We start from the raw sequence: 20,664 nt of genomic DNA on the forward strand, positions 1-20,664 counted from the left end.
ACGTAGTCTGGAGTGGGCAGAGTAAGGTCGAGGGCTGGGAAAAGAGAAAATGAAATCAGAAATGAAAACCGAAATGGCAAAAGGAGAGAGAGAGAGAGAGACACGAAACATGGAGCACAAGATTGTTTCCTTTCCAATATAACCAGCGTGTGTTTTATCCTCACAGATACACGATACATCCATTTGTCAACGCGGGATACAACCAGCAGCCTGAGGGCTTCGTGCCTGGGGGAAAATATGGGACATATACATACTTTTCACCGTTTTTAATAACTTATATTGCCGCGGTGCCGTTGCTCCAGGGGATCGAATGAATGATTAATTCAAGCTAGCCCGCTGGCTCCTTACCACCATAATTTACGGGGTCTAACGTGGTTCAAGGTACGGCGTCTGCCTCCCGTGTGCTTCGTGTGTTCGTGTGCTTTGGAGCTTTCATCCACTTTCCCTTCGTTCCGCCTCCCTTCCTCGCAGTCCCATCTCCAGACTTTTCAGCCCTGTATTTTCAACTCCTATCGACCGTAACGACGACGGGACAGGACGTCAACCGGGTCGCCATCGGGGGTAGGCTCGATGTGCAAGCGTGTAATCGGACGTTGGCCTATTTCGGTCTATCTTTGTCACACGATGCGAACCGCCTTCCGCCTTTCCTACGTTGCACCCACACCGACTCCTTGACGTGTTTATACATCTGAAGGGCTCGGGTCGCACGCCTAACAACGGCGCTCGGTGTACCTCGGTATATTTTGAATCCAAGCATGAGGTGAAAACGCTGACAAACCCTCGCCATCCCCTTGAGAATATGACGCCGGGGGTGCAGGAACACCGTCGACTTGGAGCTGCGTGACGTCTCTTACCTCGACTTTCACTCTTGCTGACAATGAATAGAATGCGATATCTAGTCACGATTATCGGCTTCTTACGATCGATACCTGCACTCGCTGTGACAGTACACTTTTTTTTCCGTACCGCAGTCTTCGTTTCTTCACCTGCGGTCAGTCACCTTAAGTCTTTCACCACCGTGTCTTGTTTGACAACTTTATCTTTTATCGCGATTTTCGTACCGTCAGTCTTTTTCAGCTGCATTGCACACCGCGTGTACCTTAGTTTTCGCAGCTAACAAACTCGTTCGTCAAATTTTCGAATCGCTGCAGCGTAGGGAAAGAGAATATTTTTACTTTCAATTCTTCTCCTGCGTCTGCCAGCGAATTTTTAACACGCGCATGTTAAACACCTCAGAATTTTCGTCGCAAAGTGCGTAACTGAGGCGGGTTTGTAAGGTTGCAGGTTCGTTGTCCTACAGGGCTTTGCAAATATCATTTTCTTAGTGAAATTCATGAGTTTATTTTGGCCCGAAACACCAGTTGTGTGTATAAACGACCCGCTGCAGGGTATCGACTCTCACTATAAACACCAGGGTAAAATCATTGTCTCTGCAAATTTAATCCGCAAAATCTGTGCCTGAGATACGCATGCGAGTGCGTTGAATGTGGGCTTCGCACTTGCGAATCCTTAATGACAAACGACGCTTGAAATTTCACTCCCACTTAACGAGTTAGGAAATGGTGAACTCTCGTGCTACAATACTCAATGCTACGTTTGAACCTGCCGAGGGAAGTTAGCGTTCGGAAAATGCGATAATGATCAATGCCGGAGAGACCGAGGACCCGGAGTGAAAGCCTTGTCTGTTGTACTTTCTCGTCAAATCATCGCAAGTTGCGTCGAAATCAATGCGGCGCGCTCGCCGCTGCAGCTTTGCACGAATACCGAACATGGTCATCGACCGCCCCTTGACCTACTCATGGCAAAACAGGTAGGAACTCACTCTCAGATTTTGTCTGCACGTGAAGTATCAATCGCGGCGTGTAGCTTACAATTGAGAGTACAACGGTGCGTAGGGCAGCTAAATTAAACCTGAAAGTTGATTCTTTTTGTTCGTCAGTTTTATTTTTACGCCAATGTAAATTTTCTCGTTTCAAAAGCGAAGTATGAATTGACGTACATTTTTTTGCCCGATCGAAATTTTACCGCGAGCTCGTTAAATTTCACGCTTCCGATGTCTCGTACACCGTGGTTACACAATTTTCGTTCGAGTTTGAAAAGCTCGATTCGATTACGTAGGCTCTACCCGATTTGAACACATTTCCGTTCCACTGACTTCGGAACGCGGATTGATCGTGTCAAGATCGAGGAATAAATATCACGTAGCGAAACTGCTGAATCAACACCCAAGAGAAAAAAGGTCTTGAATTTGCTTTCCGGTCGCGTTTTTTCGGCAAGTACGTGCAGACAATTTGATCCTGTATCATCCGAACCTTGCCGGTTGGGGGAGAAAAAATGAAGAAGAGACATCTCATCCCTCGAACTTGGCATCGAGTATCACTCTACACGCTTATGTAAATCCGCACGTTTTACCAAATTTCACTGCTTTTTCATGAGACGGGAATTTCCGAAATGTTCGCGGTGAAGAATCGCAGAGACGTCGGTACGATTCGGACGTGTGTGCATGAGGTAAAAGAGTTTCGGTTTCGTGTACATCTCCTAGAAACGTCTATAAATAGGTGGCATACGGACTCGGTGGCCTAGTTTTCTCCTCCGCATTGTGTGTATAAAGCACTGCAGCGCGCATTTCCCCGTATTTAGAGCCGAAATTCAATTCAGATTTCAAAGTTAAGTTCACGATGGAAAATTTCAATCTTACCAAGGAACGACGAACGTATCCTTTCAACAAAGGCCGCGTAATCGGCATTGAATATTTTTCCCTTCGCCTGCGAGAACCGCCGCGTAACAACTCGCTTCGCGTATCCAGGGTTGAGAGTCCGGGACGATGTCGGTACGATCAAAAAGAACTTGTGTAAATTCGTCACTTCTTCGAGCGATATCGTAATTGCCGGAAGCCGGCTCGGGTTTAACTTTCATCGGTCCATAAATTATTCATTCTTGATCGTTTCCGTTTCGTCGAATTGTTACGGCTCCCTCGCATAAATCAAACCCTTGATCTTCAACGATCGATCTTCAATTTCGCATTCCTCTTTCTATACTTTTTACTCCGTTCCTCCCGCTTCACTTTATTTCACTCTCTCATGCGATGCACACATTTGGCGATACAGCCGCCATGCGCAGAAACGGAACTTCGCGATATTGACATTTTCTTATTTTACTTCAACGGTGTAGTGTAAGATTTGAACTTGAAAAAATAAATTTAATTCCGCGCTCAATCGAGGGGTTTTTTTGTACCTATAATTTTCAGTTCGCATCAATTCGCAGTCCGTAATATAATATAAAAGCACCTTTCAGCCATCGATTTCCAGTGAATAATGGTGTTTTGATAAAATTCCGTCGGATTACTAAAATTACTAAAATGCTGATTGATATCGTCAGGTTTAGCTTAGAAGGGACAATACGGAGAACCTGGATTGCAGTCACGGTCTCGGGCAGCGAGCGAGGGGTTCGAGTCTAGAGTTTAATAAAAGAATTTGAAATTCCATTCAGGATTTCTGGACCGGTTGAAGGGGGGAGCATCAAGATCAAGGGAGAAACGGTGCGAGTATAATATGTATATATGCCTCCTCGACTCCGTGCTGACGTATTCAAAAAATTAAATCCTCGATTCGACGATTCTTTTATTATCATTATTATTATTATTATTATCATTATTGCTATCGACGTCATCATCATCATAATTTTTATTCCGCCGCAAAGCCGCCGAACCCTCAAACTTCCTGTCGAAAGGCACTTCTAGACTGTGCTGAATCTGCCATTCATTTTTATACCTAACGGTACTGAGAACGTGGCAAAAAAAGAAAGCCGCAGAAGGAGGGTTCCGACAGCGTGAAGGTTGTAGAATATTGTAGAGCTGTGACTTGCAACTTGGTTTTTCCGTGCACGTGTTGCGTATGTTTGACCTCATGATAATCCTGACACGGAATGAGGTGGTAGAGTTGTAAATTTTTCATCGCAAACGTCGAGATTGGAGAAAAAAAGTGTGAATATAAACAAGGTGCAATCTGTCATAATTTTTTTTCTTTTATCTTGTGCGAATTACCTGTACCAGGTATATATTCTAGCGACTGCACAGTACGAATTGAAGCATTCGTATAGTACCGATTGAAGGAAAAATTTTTCAGCCACAAATGACATCAGCATATAGAAACGAAAAATATAGTGCATGAATTAAATTAATTCGTTATAACACAACGGTACGTAAAAAGATTTCGGCCTTGTTATATGAGCTCAGTAATGAATTGAATTATACGTTACTGCACAGAGTCAGAATTTTGATAACAAAGATATAATATATATATTCTTGGCTTTCAACCACCAGTACAGATGCAAAAAAATCGCGTTTTCTGTGCGTCGTTGTTGCGGTTTACACGTTATTGATTCAAAGTGCAATTTTCGAATGCCGGTGTGGGCTACAGGGTTTGAGGTTTCTTTCTCATTCGATCAGATTAATCCTTAGGCTGCACACCTGGGTCATAATAACCCCGTAGCATGTTCATCGTAAATTCTATATGAAAAACATCCGAAATAATAAGATTTGATCCAAGATAAATAATGAAATATCGTGAAATCGTTGATTCATTTTTTTTACAAAAATTCAAGTTCACTCACTCGAATAAATATCTTTCTGTCATGGCGCGTTACCTCTATATGTTTTATCTTAAATATCCGTGTTTTGAGAATTACTCAATCAATTTTCAGTTCAACGTATTGAAAATTCAGTGAGTTATGATATTTTGAGTAGAATGATCCATTTTCCGACATTTTATTGTTTTATGGATTTTTTTTCATGTTCAAAATCTCTTTCTGCTAAAGATAACTAATTCACTTTGAAATGTAGTACTTAAAGAGTATCCCGGAATTTTTTCAAGTTATTTGAATTCACATATTCATTTCTACGCAATGATTTTCGATCTAGGGTCACCAGCGACTCCAGTCTTATACACAAGAGGTGTGCAGCGTAAAGGGTTAATGGGAACAAAGCGCAGCAAAGGAAGCTTAAAGTACTATTGGCGCTGAGAAAAAACGAAGGAAATATTGCACAGACGACGGGATTACCTCGAGGGTTGAAATGTTGCGCGAAGTTCTTGAGCAGTGCTTCATCTTTTCCTTGAAACTACACAGCGCGTATCTGGAAGCGAAAATAACTGACTTCGTCGTGGGTCTCCACGTGGAATTAGGTATATTCTCCCTCTCGTACTTACAATTGGGATAGGCGTAATTGTTTACATCCTTTGATGTCGGGAGCAGATATTGGCGTTTACTTGCACGTAATGCTCTCGGTAGATTATCCAAGTGTTATTGGCGACCGGATATCAAACGGGTTTTCACTCCCCTGTCACGCTCAAGCCTAACGTCATTCGAAATAGCTGATCGTCGGGGAAGCCGTAAAGTAGACGATCTTCCGAGTAGGTAACTCATTTCGGAAATATACGCCGTGGGCAGAATTTTGATCGCACAACACGTCATCTCGTTCCTGTATCACGCTCCAATCGGGTTCGATAGGTTATCGGCTGCATCAGGATGCGATGTAATATTATTGGGGTATTGCAGCGTCGAGATGAATGAGAAAAATCATGGTCTTGACACGAGTCTCAGCCTGTTACTTGATCCCGATACCGTTTGACGTCTTACATTCGGTGCCTGACATTCATTTCCAAGTCGGATATGTTCGTTGGGCGTATATTTTTGTTTCTAGAATATTCTATGTGGTTGTAGAATGTCTGTTTTGAAATTCCGTAGCGCATCTTGATCGAGTAGTAGGTTTTTTTTCTCTGTGCGAAGCGAATGGATATCTTCTGGAGCAGATTGTAAGAGCATGGATTTCAAGATTTCATCGTATGAGCGATTATCGGATATCTGTGCCGAAGGTGATAGATCGAGCTTCGATTCATCCTTCCCGCTGAAACGGCTATTTTAGAAGAATATTTTTCTTAAATCAGAGAACGATTTGTCTTATCTGTCACTCGGCACTGCTGCAGATTCATGCCGGCAAACAACAGCCGTTATTTTTCGTTTTCATGCTGCATTCGCGTACCTACACTTTCTCACTCGTACGCACTGAGAATCGCGTGGATTATCCATAAGTAATATTTCTGACATTTCGCGCACTCGAGGGAAAACGAAATGTTTGAAAAATTCAAGTCCAAGCACCCTTCGAGTTCGCACACTGTGATTCTACCCGAGACTGAGTGAAACAAGGAGCTTATCCACGTCTTCGGAGCTACGCGAGCCAATGAAGATCGTAAAATTTACGCCCCACGCGCCATCAGCGAATAATTCGGCATTGAAAACTCGCGGCGAATAACCACATTACAAACCAAGGACGGCTTCCATTGGCCGCGACAATTAGATCAGCCAAGATATCTTACTGCTGGTAACACGAATCTGACTAATTGGAAATTTGCAGCCAGCGAACATTAACGAAGTACAACTTTTTTTCGGTTCCGATAGGTGCTTTTTCACCCCTAGAGAGATCCTCTTACCGCGTAAACTCGATCACGCGTTACGTCGATTCCATTTATTAAAATTTACCCTCCGAGCGGTGGAACTGCACGGGAATACTGAAGTAAATTTACCTCTGTTTCATAAACATGCACTGTGTTGATTGGCGTGCTCCGTGCAAGCTAAAACAGTCTGATCGCACTGACTAAACTTGTGTTACAGTTAGTCTTGTTCACAGCTAATATCAACGGTAATATACAATTCAATTTCAGTTTGGTTTCATGTACGTCGCACGATGAAATCCCACCAAATATCGTTCTCGGTATTCTTTATCGCGGACTCTTTTCTCACCTCCTTGGTCGCTTCACTGTTACGCGATTCTCTTTCGTAACCGTATCAAGCATAGCCCACGATCAGATATGCGGAATCCTGGCATCCGTTTTTCAGATAGCATGGATTCTCGATGGAATACCGATACACCCGGAACTCACGTGGATCTGATCCAGCATGCCGATAGCAAGGATTGTATCTCGACGGTGTAGACGAATTTTCTGTTTGTGCCACGGGGATTCGGTACTCAAGGAAAGCTTCGTCGTCGCCATGCTTCTTCGTTCCAATCTCATTCGGTCGACCCGCTAACTGTAACGAAGTGAGGTTAGGGATGTTGTGCTGGGATAAATTATCTTGGAGAATTTCGGTATTACGCCAGCTCCTGGACGTTGCTTTCTTTTGTCCTAATCTTAGCACAGCCGGAACTGTACCGGCATTAAATGGGTCACGCGAGTCTCGGAGATACCGAAAAACCCACTTTTACGAAAATATGAGAAGAAAAACACGCCGCCGAGAAACACGAGCAAAAATATTTTTAAAACTGTGTTTCAATTTAGTGCTCCTTTCTTTGATATGATAAGGTTTGGCAGAGGCTTTTTTTTTTTTTTTTTATCGAACAGTAAGAGGCAGATATTTTTTGAAACGCCTTCACGCTTCGCTTTGCGAGCCAAGTGCAGAGGGTATGAAATATTCTCATTCGCTTTCTTTTCAAGAACAACGAATAAACTTCTTCTAACCTTGATCGTCTTCATTTTGTATCTCGATACCGAAGAGTGTTTGATTTATTCACGGCAGTGTGACTGCAATATAATGACGCGACGTATATAATCACACGACGGGGTTTCCGATACGAAACGCGACGCTAATTAGACGTTGGTTCTGAAATTTTATGGATACCTGGATCATAAATTCTACCGTTAAATATAATACGGCCACGCCAATAATGAGCCCCCGTAAGCACGTTGCCGCGACGAGGGTGTATTGCTGGTACACGACAGTTCCCATAGCTTATTTCATCCTCTCAACCACCGAGCCAACTTCCGCTTTAACCATCTTTCGATCCTGCACTACCTTCCTGCGTCTCGTGCACGGTTTAATCCACTTGTCTCTCGATATTGTCAACGTCTTATCACTCATAGCACAGTGCCGTTAGAAGCAATGCTGCAGTATTGCGATAAGAGTACAGACCTACCTAGTGAATTGTATTAACGAGGATCAACCGAGTCTCATAGACACATCCTCGATTGAACACGTGTCTTAAATGTGGAAGGGGGGCATCAATTTCTATTTGAGCCCACCTTATTGGCGGATCTTTCGGTAATCAATCCAAGTTCTTGGTCAAACAAATTTTACGTTCACAAACTCGATCGCCGATCACGTAGCCGACGAGAACAGCAACAGATCTTGATTTTCATCGCGCTAAAATCCTAAGCCGAGATAACTATCGTGTGCCGTCAGGAGAAATTTACCATCTGTTAGACTCCCGAGCGAGGGGAAATTATTTTACACTGGTTTTGCTCGGCAGCACGTTACTTCTACCTCTTATCTTTCTCTTAACAGGTTGTACTCCGTCGTAGACTACCCCTCGCTTGCAAAATGCTTCTACTACCACTACACGCCACCGGCACACTCTACCTACGCTTAAACTTACCCTACCTCTTGCAGTATTCATACTCTTTTTATACGAGTAAACGTTCTCAAGTCTGATTTTACTGTACACGGCAACTCGTGCTACTGTCACAGCGGGTAACCGTTCTAGAGGAGGAAAAAGGTACACTCACTGTCGCAATCGTAATCGTCTTACTCTCCAACCACTGAGACGTAGACGGTAAGTTTCAACTGACGTAGATAACGTATCGACCTTCGACGTCGTGCCAAGTTTTACAGTGTAACTTGGAAGGCTGTCCGCATGTGTTATCAAAAAAACGCTACTGGGAAAACCCGACGAGACTAATTCTCACGCGGTTATTATATGCAAGGATTTTAGAAACACACTACGAGTACTTCGGGGTGGATGGAACGAACAAAGCCCTAACAAGGAATGTTAACTGAATAGGTTTGTGTCCGAGAGGCCAGTAACTCGGTTAGGACTTTGATAATGACCACCCCGTTACCAGTCGTGCGTTATCCCTTTCGAGGGTGGATGAAGTCAGGCTGTATTATTTTACCTCCGTTATTATGCAAACTACGGTACGTATTTTGCACTCGATTCGGGGATAAGGGTGGCTCTCGTTTAACAATAGAAGTACAATAAAATACGAGGTTTTTACTCTGAGGAAAGTCTTTTATATTGCATTACCGTTGGATATATGTGTATACTTAACCGATAACAGCGTGGCATCTTGCTCTATCATTTAACCGTCGAGTACATTTAAGTAACAACATACAGCGTTACATAGAAATTATTACTATACCGTGCTGGTGGGTGAACGATCGTTAACCGAAGGTGCACGAAGTAACAGTGTCCTCAGGGTATGACAAAGCCAGATATAAAATACGAAGGATCTCGATCTTCCGTAATGCAAAATTCCTAATTAAAGGGATGTTTCATGCACACGTGTGATGGAGCAGGTTGAATTTGAGTAACTGCGATGGTTGAACAAAGAAAATTTCCGGCTGAAGCAACGTGATCAATATTCCGACCGGCAATCTTAAAGAGGTTGTCTTTACTTTCTGGAAACTGAATTACGCCGAATTCTCTTAAATTGAATTCCTGCTTTGACGATTTGTCTGTGTATTGAGATTTGCCGCGGGGCAAAGTTCCGTGCTGGTTTTTGACAATGGAAACCCTTGAAACCGTGAATGTTCTAAGACGGTATAAGCTAAACATCAAACGACACGTGATACGAGTCTTTGACTTTTCTCTCGGTAACGAACGATCACTGGAATGGTGTGCGGAAAGCTACACATACTTAAGCGTCAAGATGAATGATCTCGTGCGATTTAATATCATTAGGAAATTATGGCTCTCTGGTTGTTTTACGGCACGGCTAGAACCTAGGACAAAGTAATCTGTTCACTCAGAGCTAAACCGTTTCCCATTCGCATAATCTTCTCGAAACTTGTGCCGCTGCCAGTTGTAGATACGTGTATCCATTGATTCCTGCATCTTCGTAATGGGTTTGGATGTAGTAAAGTCCAAGAACGTTTTCAATATCTTTCGGTTTCGTGACTTGTTCTTCGCTTATATGAATGGAACGGGCAACAGAATTTCCCAGTTTCTTCCCTCGTTCCTATTTTTATTAAATTCGACTTTAGCATAAAGCCCCTGTTCCGCTCTACTTAACCTAACCTCGAAAGTTCGATGATTGCTTTCTTACGTCTCGTGTATCTCCCTTGCAGATAATTTCACAGATGGGATGCATAAGCACTGCAGCTTTCAGCTGAAACAAGGTGGCGTCGACTCGCCACATACATTCACTGCGAACTTCGAGGGTCTAGTTTCTTCACTTGTCGTAACGTGTGTTTTTCAATTACGCCCTTACCAGTCTATTCACACGTGCCTTTGTCTCCCTGCGATTGAAGCAGCACCGGAATTCGATTGTTGATTCGTTTTATAACTAGATTCGCGAGTGTCATTCAAGTGGAACTAACGGATACCGAACTGCGACGTACGTAATTGATTGAAGCACCGCTCGGCGTATCTCCAAGAAATTTTATCCTGCACCTCCCTCTCATTTAATGAAAATCTATCGTTTCTTATCATTTACTTTTCCCCTTAGATATCCCTCGAGTGTCCAAAGTCGAGAAGATCGAATGACGGTGGTTCGTATTACGATTCTCTCATTACCTTGTAAATCATTGATCGTATAAAGAATTGCCGGAAACTACAGCCACGCCGGATATTTCGTTCTTCAACTCGCTTCGTTTTGCTGCCACTCCGGGTGCGGACTGGAAAGAGCTGTATGCACGCAAATGTGAGTAAACGCTACGTATTTACGCCCACCGTTCCCAGAATCAATTTCAAGCTCCGCAATCAGTTGAATGCGATATGCGTGCTTTTACGGAAATAAAAAACTCGATAAATGCAAATTGCCATCGATCGCGTTCGTCGGCGTACATTATTCCCTAATTTCGGAACGATAGTCAGCTATTTACGGTAGGTGATATCTCGACAAACCTCGTGAATGTGCGAGATCACTAAATTTGTAACCGAGGTACGATACTTCATTAATTCTATTTATTTATTCATAAGTATATTTTGTATACCTTTATGCGAGATGTATATCTCAGGATATTTGTTGGGGGAATCAAGTGAATCATACTGCATGAATATTTCAACATCCCCGTACCTACTTCTCTCTCTTCGTATCGCAGATGAGACGGGTGGCTCGGATGGCGTAGATCCACTTCAAATTCGAAACAAAAATACATGCATTTCATTTACATTTATACATTATACGTATTCAGAGACGAAAATACCCTGTCAAGCGCAGCCACGATTCGTCAATTTTCAAAAGTTACGTCACCCAGCTTGAACTCCTTTGTTAAAATAATAGGCGGTATCGCAGTTTGACTGTGGCTCAACCTCACACGAACTCGGGGCTTAGTTATATCGGTCTGCGATCTCTCAAACCCCGAGTGCCCAACTTTTCATAAACCGTACTGCGCCAGATCGATATAGAAAAAAGAGATTTGTTAGCCGGGTAACGAAGAACGTTTTCAGTCGACTGTGCGTGAGGCTTCCTAAGTACGCAAATCAGAGAGACAGATAGAATCCAAGATTTTATCCGGAACTCACTCGAACCCTCTCCTCAATACAAATCATACGGTATACTCGACCATCAAATTTAAAAACCTCGATTTTGCGCGTGAAATTCATTAATTACGACAGTTCGATGCCAAGGATTTACAAGATGTAATTACGAAATCCTTCTTCCTCCGATCTGACTGGGGTGAGAGACGAAGAAGAAGAAGAAGAAGAAAGAAAAAGGAAAAACCCCTAACGACAGAGTTTGATAGAATGTAATTGAGGCAAAGGCATTCACTGCGAATTCGAAGTGTCGCCTGGTGCGTTGGAGGGTGAATTTTCAACGGTTTCGACGATCGCGAATTTTATTTGAACTTTCGACAGGGCGCAATTTATCGGCACCCGTGATCGTATAATGGACTTCAAGCTTGTGATTATCAGCGCGAGGTGAATATCGTTGGTGGATTTTTTGACGGTCCAGTAATTATTATCTCTCAGGTTCCTTTTTATCCGAAGAAGTGCCGAGGTCATTGTCTATTCCAAATCCATTCACCCGAATCCTCGAGGTCACATTTTTTTGTACAGACCTTCCAACAGCTTCAAGAGCTCACGATATTCCCACGCATAAGCGCGACAATGTTGACTTAGTTGTTTGAACAGTAAACGTAACGTTCAGTCCCACTTTACAGGTAACCAGCACTGTGAGCTCGCAGTGTAATCGAAATCTTGTATATTACATATTGTGTAAATAGAGAAAATAATCTCCGGCTCGCGTACAAGAATCCATAAATAATTGGATTTTTAATCACCAATGTTCAGGTTTGTTGACGGATAGAAACGATCGCGTATCGTCATATTATCGTTCGGTATCAACAACACTGCAACTAGTATCCTGCTAAATAAATGCACAAAAATTGATCGTACTCCTAAAGTTCTGTGGTTCCCGATTACACATCAAGTATCATAGTTGTATAAAAATCTGTTCACCTCGATTTAGCGACGTCATGCAAGCACGTGTGTATAAATGAATTATGTATCGTGGATACGGAGAAAAAACATCAACATTCATCGCACTTTGACACGTTCTAAAAGCTTTCCCAACCAGAGACTCTGACGAAGTGGTGAATGAAAATAGGGAGATGAAAAAATAAGTCCTAATTTCTAAAGCCTGTAAGTTCGCTAACGCTCAACCCTTGAAATGACAATCAGTTCAGATCATCCGGGTTGATTAAACTTTCGGGGCGGTGCGTAGTTCTGCGTAATTAATTTCGTATTAATGCGCGTTGGCAAGTTGAACTGCGCTGAATCACGGAGACAGAATTCGGAACGCAGAAGCTTATGCAACTATCCTTGCCGTCTATGGAGATGAACCGTTGGCCTGTATGAGCAAAGCTCACAGTTTCTGCCGAAACTTTCTAGCGGTATAAGAAACGGCCGCAATCAACTCGTGTAACTCTTGGGAGTGAAGTTCATTACCCAAATGATTCGGTGGCGAAGAGGCTTTCCACCCAGCGGAGAGAGGCGAAGTAATTTCAATACGTACCTACCGAGGGTCGCGAATCGTTTTAAACCGTGCAGACATTCCGCTACATCCGCTTCTTCGCCGTCTTATACCCATTTGCCAAATGAACTTGCAACGCCTAATTTAACGCGTTAGACTCGTTCGGTTTCTTGCCTTTCCAACGCCGCCACGCACTTCGATCAATCATTCACTCGACTGACAATGAGGCAAGGCCCCTTTGAGTTTTGGATTTTTGGTCCAGCCCGCAGCGCGCAACGCCTTTGCCACGGGCGTGAATCCATCACCCGGATAATCGGCGTCCTGCATGTTTTACCCGTCCCGATCCATCCTTCACAGGACCTTTGTTACGATCTATTATCGACCGCGTTACCCGAGGATTTCTTGCCCGGTGGACGCGTATAATGTAGGAACGCATCTTATTTAAATGTAAAGTGTTTTTTCGTTTTTTCGTTTTCCCCTTTTTTTCTGTTCTATCTTGTCGGTGAAAAAATGTCTGGAACCGGTCAAGTTTTTCGTAATATGAGCTCAGACTTGCTCGCTGTTGCCGCGCCCGCATCAACTTGGTAAAGGAATTCAACTCAAGCTCGAAAGCTGCACGCCTATAAATAATCCCTCGTACTTCTAGATAGTTTCAATTTCTGAGGATAGAAGGTCAACATGATGATGAGTTTGGATTAAGTTCGCCATTTCGGACGGCATAATCAAATCAGGAAACCGAATCATCGAATGTCATTTGAATGACAGTGAGAGCTGAGTATTATTCGAATTGTTTCGGACGGTTGATAACTTTTAGGATTGAAGTATGTATCGCGGTTAGGGGGAAACAAACTGAAATCTTAGAGACAAAGACGATATAATCAAGACTAGAGTGAGGGATGTAACAAAAATTGAAAAATTACCACAGTGAATCACTGTAACATTCGCTGGCATCTCTGCAATTTATTCAAAATTCGGTAAATGTTATTATATTGCGGAGGTATTTGCATTGATAAACGAAAGCAAGGATAATCACGATGTTAATCAGGATCCATTTAACCATCTATTGACCGTTGCCAATTTTCGGATGAAAATGATTACCGTTATTTTGCTTTTAGATCGCATGTAGCCGTAGAATCGATTGCTGCTTTACAAAATGCTACCTCTATATGAGTTGATTGCAGTTACTGAGAACAATAAAATATAATCGCTTTTACTCGCGTTAGCAATAAAAATTGAATGTACATTCGATTCTAGAAGCTTGTGTCACTTGTTCGACTACAGGAAAGTTGGCGAGGGTGGTTTGGATTATGGTGAGAACTGGAACTAAGGAATTGAAAGTACTTAAGCCCGCTGATACGAAACAGACCTTGTGATCTTGTTAAAATACACCGATTATAAGTGTACGTTGAATAAATTGATTCAACGAATTAAACCAGTTGAAAGTCTACACGCTAAGCCCTGGGGGAATTACCTGTAGGATTTTAATACTCCTCGCAAACAAGAGATTCCCGGAATTTAGACTGGATTAGTATAGAGCCTCCAGATTGAGAACGTATACAACTTAATTAAAGTTTAAATAGCGACTTACACCGGTATAATTAACTTCTGTACGATGTGTCAGTATCTGCACAACCAAATTACTATCATCTAACGCTAGGTGCATATTCTACTTACAAAATTGAGTGCACTCGACCTTTGCACCCTTGCCTCACCTACCGAACCAGTAACAGAGTTCGTCGTAAGTTAAAGGTGCAAATGCAGCTTCGTCACCTATAATTCAAGCTCGTCGGGATTCTCCAGCACTGCAATGTGTGCAGCACCAAACCGCGGGCTATTCGGCGAGAGAAACGCGTCAGCGAACATGAATCAGCAAACTGTTTCGGTTTGATACGGGTTATATTGTCGAACATACTCGGCTGGTCTGCAATTTGAGCAAGTATTACGGATCTACGGGTCCCTGTGGCTCACGCACATTGATCCTCATCGCTCTTTTGCATTACGTTCATGTTCAGGCATGGCATGCAGCAGTCGTTTGATATAGCTGATATTGACACGGGCGTAAAAAGTTCAACTCTTTCAACGAATGCGCCTTTCTGGTTCGAAAGAAACTTCTTTCGGAACGGATAAACTTCTAAAAGGGAGTCGCGTATGGTTCGAAGAATTTTTTTAATAACGTTATTTTATTAGAAAAGTTTTCTGTAACACGCTCTTTTTAAATAACCGATATTTCGGCGGGTGACACAGTGGAAATGATAAGAATGACGGTGTTAACACAGATTGAAATGATCAAGTGTCAATAGAAGAGAACTTATTACACAGCTGCACGATTCTCAGTTTGACTCAATCGAATATTTTAAAGAACTGCAAGCTGTTTTAATAAATCCTCTTTGTTCAAGGCTACGTTAATCACATCGAGGTAATTAACTAAAATTTGTGAAAATACATCGGTCACTCGTCATTGGCGCATTAACCCTAGGACTTTACACGTGAAGACCTAAAATCTAAAATCATTTTTTCTTACTTTGTTCAATCGAATTTTTCACGGTGAAAAATTAATATTAGGTACTCTCTCTCATATACTATTCTGTTCTTCAGTCTCTCAGCTTTTGAATGAAAAAAAAAACCTTCTACGACAAACAAAGTTCTGGGGTAACACCTGTGTTGGTAATTTTTTTCGTACAGATAATGTAGGGTCCTAGGCTTAATCAGTTTTGAGTGAATAACGAGGATTTATGATCTCGGTAAATTACCTCCGGTTTTAAAACCGCTAGAAAGTTAAGAAAGGTAAGACGGATTTAAGACTATTACTTGATCGGAAGATCCTGGTCGATAAACGAACTCAATCATTCAACGTCAAATGCCCCGCGGGCAAGGGATAATAACTAATCCTTTAATCGTTTGGCTCGAGTATCTTAAGGTTAAACAGATTTTCATGATAATCCTTGAACTGATCAAGTCAGTGATTAAACGTTGATGAAATAATGCACTTGTAAGTGTGAAGTGGGTGCGTACAGCGCTGAGTTAACCCTGATATACCCCATGCACGTGTCAAGATAGCGGGACGATAAACACGCAAGGTGAAAAGGTTTGAATTTACGTACCTAAACGGCGATCAAGCTGACATTGTGGTTTAACAAATTAAGTTGGAGAGTTGGAAAGAAAAATGAAGGAACAAAAAATCGTTGGAACAGATTACTTCCAGCCGGTCTTTCAGTCCTCGATCCAACTCCTCTTGAGGCTCAAAACATCCATCTTCCAATCTGCACTTCCAAGGACTAGGCACAAGTTTCAATCGGCAGTAATTAATTCGTCCTGTACAACTTTAAACGAAGAATCACTTGGTTCTTACTAATCCATGAACACAAAATCCTGTCCCTTCAAATAAAATACGAGAAACAAACGAACAACAAAAAAAAAGACTGTTTTTTCAGGAGGGGGGGGGGGGGGGCAGAATTTAGTGCAGCTTCGGTGAAGATTCCAGCTGTTTCTCTGACTCTATAAAAATTATTTCTTTTATTCACAACGTCACTATTTCTCACTGAGTAATTAAAGTTTTTTCAAATTCAATACCGAACTGCAGATCACGGTTATTACGATTAATTATAACAGTTTTCCGGTTTCAAATCTGCGAATTCACATGTTTCCTACATAAGAGTTATGAAATGGTTATTCGTGAAAGCGCGAGCTTCGTGATAATTTAACATTTAAACAAATGTATGCAAAACATTCCGGTCAGCTGGCCATTTTTACTACACTTGTTTAATAGTGGACGCGGTTTTTTCGGGCTCGACTTCCCTCAATTCATCCCGTGCACCTCGGCTTCGGGTGCCCTCGTGTCTATCGTCCAGAGACCGACATCGACACGTGTTCGCACGCCCGCGTTGTTTCCGCGACTGAACTTCGCCCAAGAGCTTCCAGGTATCGAAGCGCACGCGCCATTTGTCCAGCCTATTCGAGCTCGGTTCGTCTTATCGGGCTTAAATATTCGTCGGTACTTCCGGAAGTACGAGCTGCCGATGTAGGCAACGTTAAGGGGTAATACCACTGTGAAAACCTAAAAAATGCACCATTTTTATGGATGGAAGAAAAGGTAATGATATACTAACATTTCAGAATGGCTCTGGTGTTACCATTTTTGAATATTTGTTGATAATAATTTTCTTTAATATACTTAAATTTATGCCTAATAACTTCCTTAAATATTATTATTTTATTTACTTTGCTTCCGTCCGCAAAAAAGTGGTAAAAAAAAGCGCTGTCGCGACGTTGCGCTTGCAGTAAAGGCCTCTGAAATGCGGCCGCCTGTCCTAATAATACACCCGGTATAACTTCCGCGGTTTAAGTTCCGCATAAGTACAATTCGAATACGCAAAAGAAAACGTAGTGGCCACAGAACTTTTCTACATGTGCTTTCGAAACTTTTCCATACGTACAAGGCGTTGTAAAAGTGCTATGCACTTTTGAACTGAATTTTATCTAGCAATCCGATTTTAAAGTTTTGTAGGTGTATTGAATTTTCACATTTCAGCAACTTATTCAAATTTTGGATTGAATCGTAATGGTAGAGGAATCGTTTCGGATGATACAAATTTTATGAAGCTATTGCTTCTCCGTCGCCGAATCAAATTATTATTTAAAACGTGAAATGCGCATTCAGCGCTTTTTCGTTTTCTGAAAAACGGGACGAATGAATCCAATTCACAGCAGTCTGACGAACCCTGTATTTTTTCACTTTGATCAAAACTAGGGTGCGATTGATCCCCTTGCATTATAGTGGATTTGTTCCCCATCCGGTAAACATGGAAATGCTAAAAAAAAAAAAAACCATTCCGTTCAATCGCATTTGGAGGGTGAAAATCCAACTCTATCCAATTCAAAATATACCAGCGTTTTGTCAACCGAAATTGGGTTACAACTCTAGAATTCAATCTCCGTGAAATAAATGGTAAAAAATGATAATTGAATGTTAATAAATACGCATAAAAAATTTTTACCTTTCGAAATACCATCTTTTCAGTCCATCTCGATTCACCCACTTCCCGGATTTCGCAAGTATAAGAACGCTGAGTCTGCTTCGCGGCAGTGAGCCTTAGCCTTATTGTTAGGGTCCAAGAACAGATTCTTTCAAAGTCTATCACGAGGATAAGTTTTCTCTCAAAGAGTTGCCGCCAAGTGTTCATCCGAAGTTCTTGACAAATCGATATCAAGCTGAATTCTTTACACGCCAAGATGAGATGAGGCCACTCTCTTCAATGTCTCAACTTTTCCTCGATCATTCAAACCCATGCAGCAGCCACTGCCAAAGTGCTCATCACCTCCCGCAGAACTGGCTTGTGTAAAAGGTGTTAAAAGCTTCTGCGGCAACATGTTCCCATGGGAGTAAAATTTCGCTACGATTACGTTGCAATTACGCGATACGCGATGAGAGCATATGTAATAATGACTGAAGGGACCACTGCAGTCTCGGGGAACTCCGTCGGTGGGTGAAAAATGACTTGACCTGAAAAAGAAGAAGGTCAAACGGTGTTTCAGCTAACCAAATCACAGTTTCGCTTTCTGGTTGTTAATAAATGACGCCAAAATTTCCCGTCACTTTTCAATTGCTCAAGATATTCGAGTACTCAAAGTATACTAGTCGTTATAAATTTTCAATCGCTAGTATTGCCGACGCTTATGGAACTGCGCATGCACCATTGACTACGATTATAACCCTGAGAGTATATCGCGCTATATAAGCTGCAGATTAGCTGCAGTTGGATAGGCTGTGTTGAGAAAAGATTAGTCAATCGATAAATGTGGGCAGGTTAGAGGACGCCGATAGACGGCGAAGATAGATCTAACTAATGCAAAGCATGGTGTATGAGGCGGTGAGATTTTCTATCTATTCGAAATTCGAGGAAAGGTAAAGTTCAAGAGGAGGAAATTCAGAGGGCTTAGTTCGATGAGGGAAAGGCTTCCAGAATAGTGAAAAGTTATGATCGAGGTATCACAAAGGACACGACGTTCAACTCGTGTCTGCGAACCAGGTAAACGCCTTTTTCCTTGAGATTATGTTCTCGTGAGGTAGGAATAAAGTTCTCTGACCCGGTCACGTGTAGGATCATGGGATTTAGTGGATATCGTATGAATACTCGAGGACTCGAAGGTCCTCAGCTTACCAGACTATTTAAATTAGCTTGTTGTCAAGACACGAGATCAGGAAACACCAGAAACCCGATTTGAGTTTTACCGGAAGTTGAACTCGTCGTCCCTGTAGCTTCATAATCGCCGGGGGAAAGGAAGGGCTGAGAGTTGTTCTTGCGAAATTTGGCGGAAACGCGAGACAAAATGCCTGAGTTGCAGCTAGCCGTCGGAAGCATTCTACGCCTGCGAGTAATTGTACGTACGTTAAATCTACCCTGGAAGCCTGGAGGGAATGAACCATTTGGACGGCATTGCCGGGTCGCTAAATAAGTCTGCTTTGACAGATGTTTTATTTCCGACCTTGAGTAAGATCGCCTTCCCTAGGTGATTTCAATGTTTCTTGAATCATCCGCTTACCCAGGGCAAATAATATAGCGACGCTGCACGCTGGATATTACAATTATATTTCATATTTTCAATATTATGAGATAAATGTTTATATATTTAATTTGTTCCTTCTGTCATTCTTCATATCCGAATTCATTACAGACGACCAGTCACAGTGAATTATGGTACTTACGGAAGTGAGACGTTTGATCGTTCGTCTGTCTCCTTCGCTTGAACAAATCGCTCGGTGTGCGTTTAATGAACAAACCTTATGACATATCTAATATAAATCGAGGAAAGTATGCAGCTTTGGATACATGAGAAAAGCTGCTTCTTAAGATCTCGGAAGCTCTGAGACTCGTGCGGAGACTCGGGAAGCAATATTCGCATATTCATTCAGCGACAAATTCAAAGCGCATATTTACAGGGAGGTCTAATATCCAGCATAAATCATTACTCAGGCTCAGATGGCGCGATAAGCGTCGTCGGGCTTATCGTCGAGACATAAACGTGGGCACAATTCATCCCGTGTGTGGCTGTAAGGCGGCTAAAAGGAGAGCCTGTATCTATTTAGCTTTACTGAAACCCACGTCAAAGGGAATTATCATACTGGCAAAGTGCCGAGCTTCCTACCAACGCTATATGAGTGTTTAGTTTTCAACACCTTGGCTGTTGATGCGCATGCAGATAAGTAGAAATTATACGCTTGATGGAGCAGTAATTACATCTACAGTCGTTACGGCGGGAAAATATTAATGACCGGAATTTTTTCAACCCCCATTAACGCGAAAGAGCGCCGGCAAACGTTAGTTTTTTCACCGGAGCGTAAATTATTTTCATTTCGCATCGATGAATCCAGATTATTTCGGTTAACGTGAGAGCAGCCTGCAGGCTATACTACGTTTGTCGGTCGATTTTCAATCGCCGAGAAGAGTGAATTAACCCGCGTGAAATTGATTTCTCCTTCTGTCAACGTACCTTTGCTGCTGAAAAACTAAGGAAACAGGACGCCAAAGAAATTAGAAAAAGCACAAATAAATAAAAATTTTTACACTAAATTAACACTTCGTCCACCAAAACTTGGAAACAAAGTAAATGCTTACATTTTTTCTAACTTTTCACATATATTTATTGATTCTATTCAGGATGTCATATACGTATAATATTTACACACATCGGTATAACAGGG

At 42.1% G+C, this 20,664-nt stretch overlaps 1 protein-coding gene across 1 annotated transcript in view; it reads right to left on the reverse strand.

The window, feature by feature from the left end:
• The window catches only part of LOC124178837, a 50,346-nt gene extending 33,510 nt beyond the window's left edge, over positions 1-16,836 (reverse strand). The window contains exon 1 of the mRNA XM_046562570.1: positions 16,067-16,836. The gene's annotated coding sequence lies outside the window, so the exon portion shown is untranslated. The remainder of the gene's footprint in view (positions 1-16,066) is intronic.
• Positions 16,837-20,664: the final 3,828 nt, after the last annotated feature.

The sequence above is a fragment of the Neodiprion fabricii genome, chromosome 3 (genome assembly GCF_021155785.1).
Source record: "Neodiprion fabricii isolate iyNeoFabr1 chromosome 3, iyNeoFabr1.1, whole genome shotgun sequence".
Classification (NCBI taxonomy): Eukaryota; Metazoa; Arthropoda; class Insecta; order Hymenoptera; family Diprionidae; genus Neodiprion; species Neodiprion fabricii.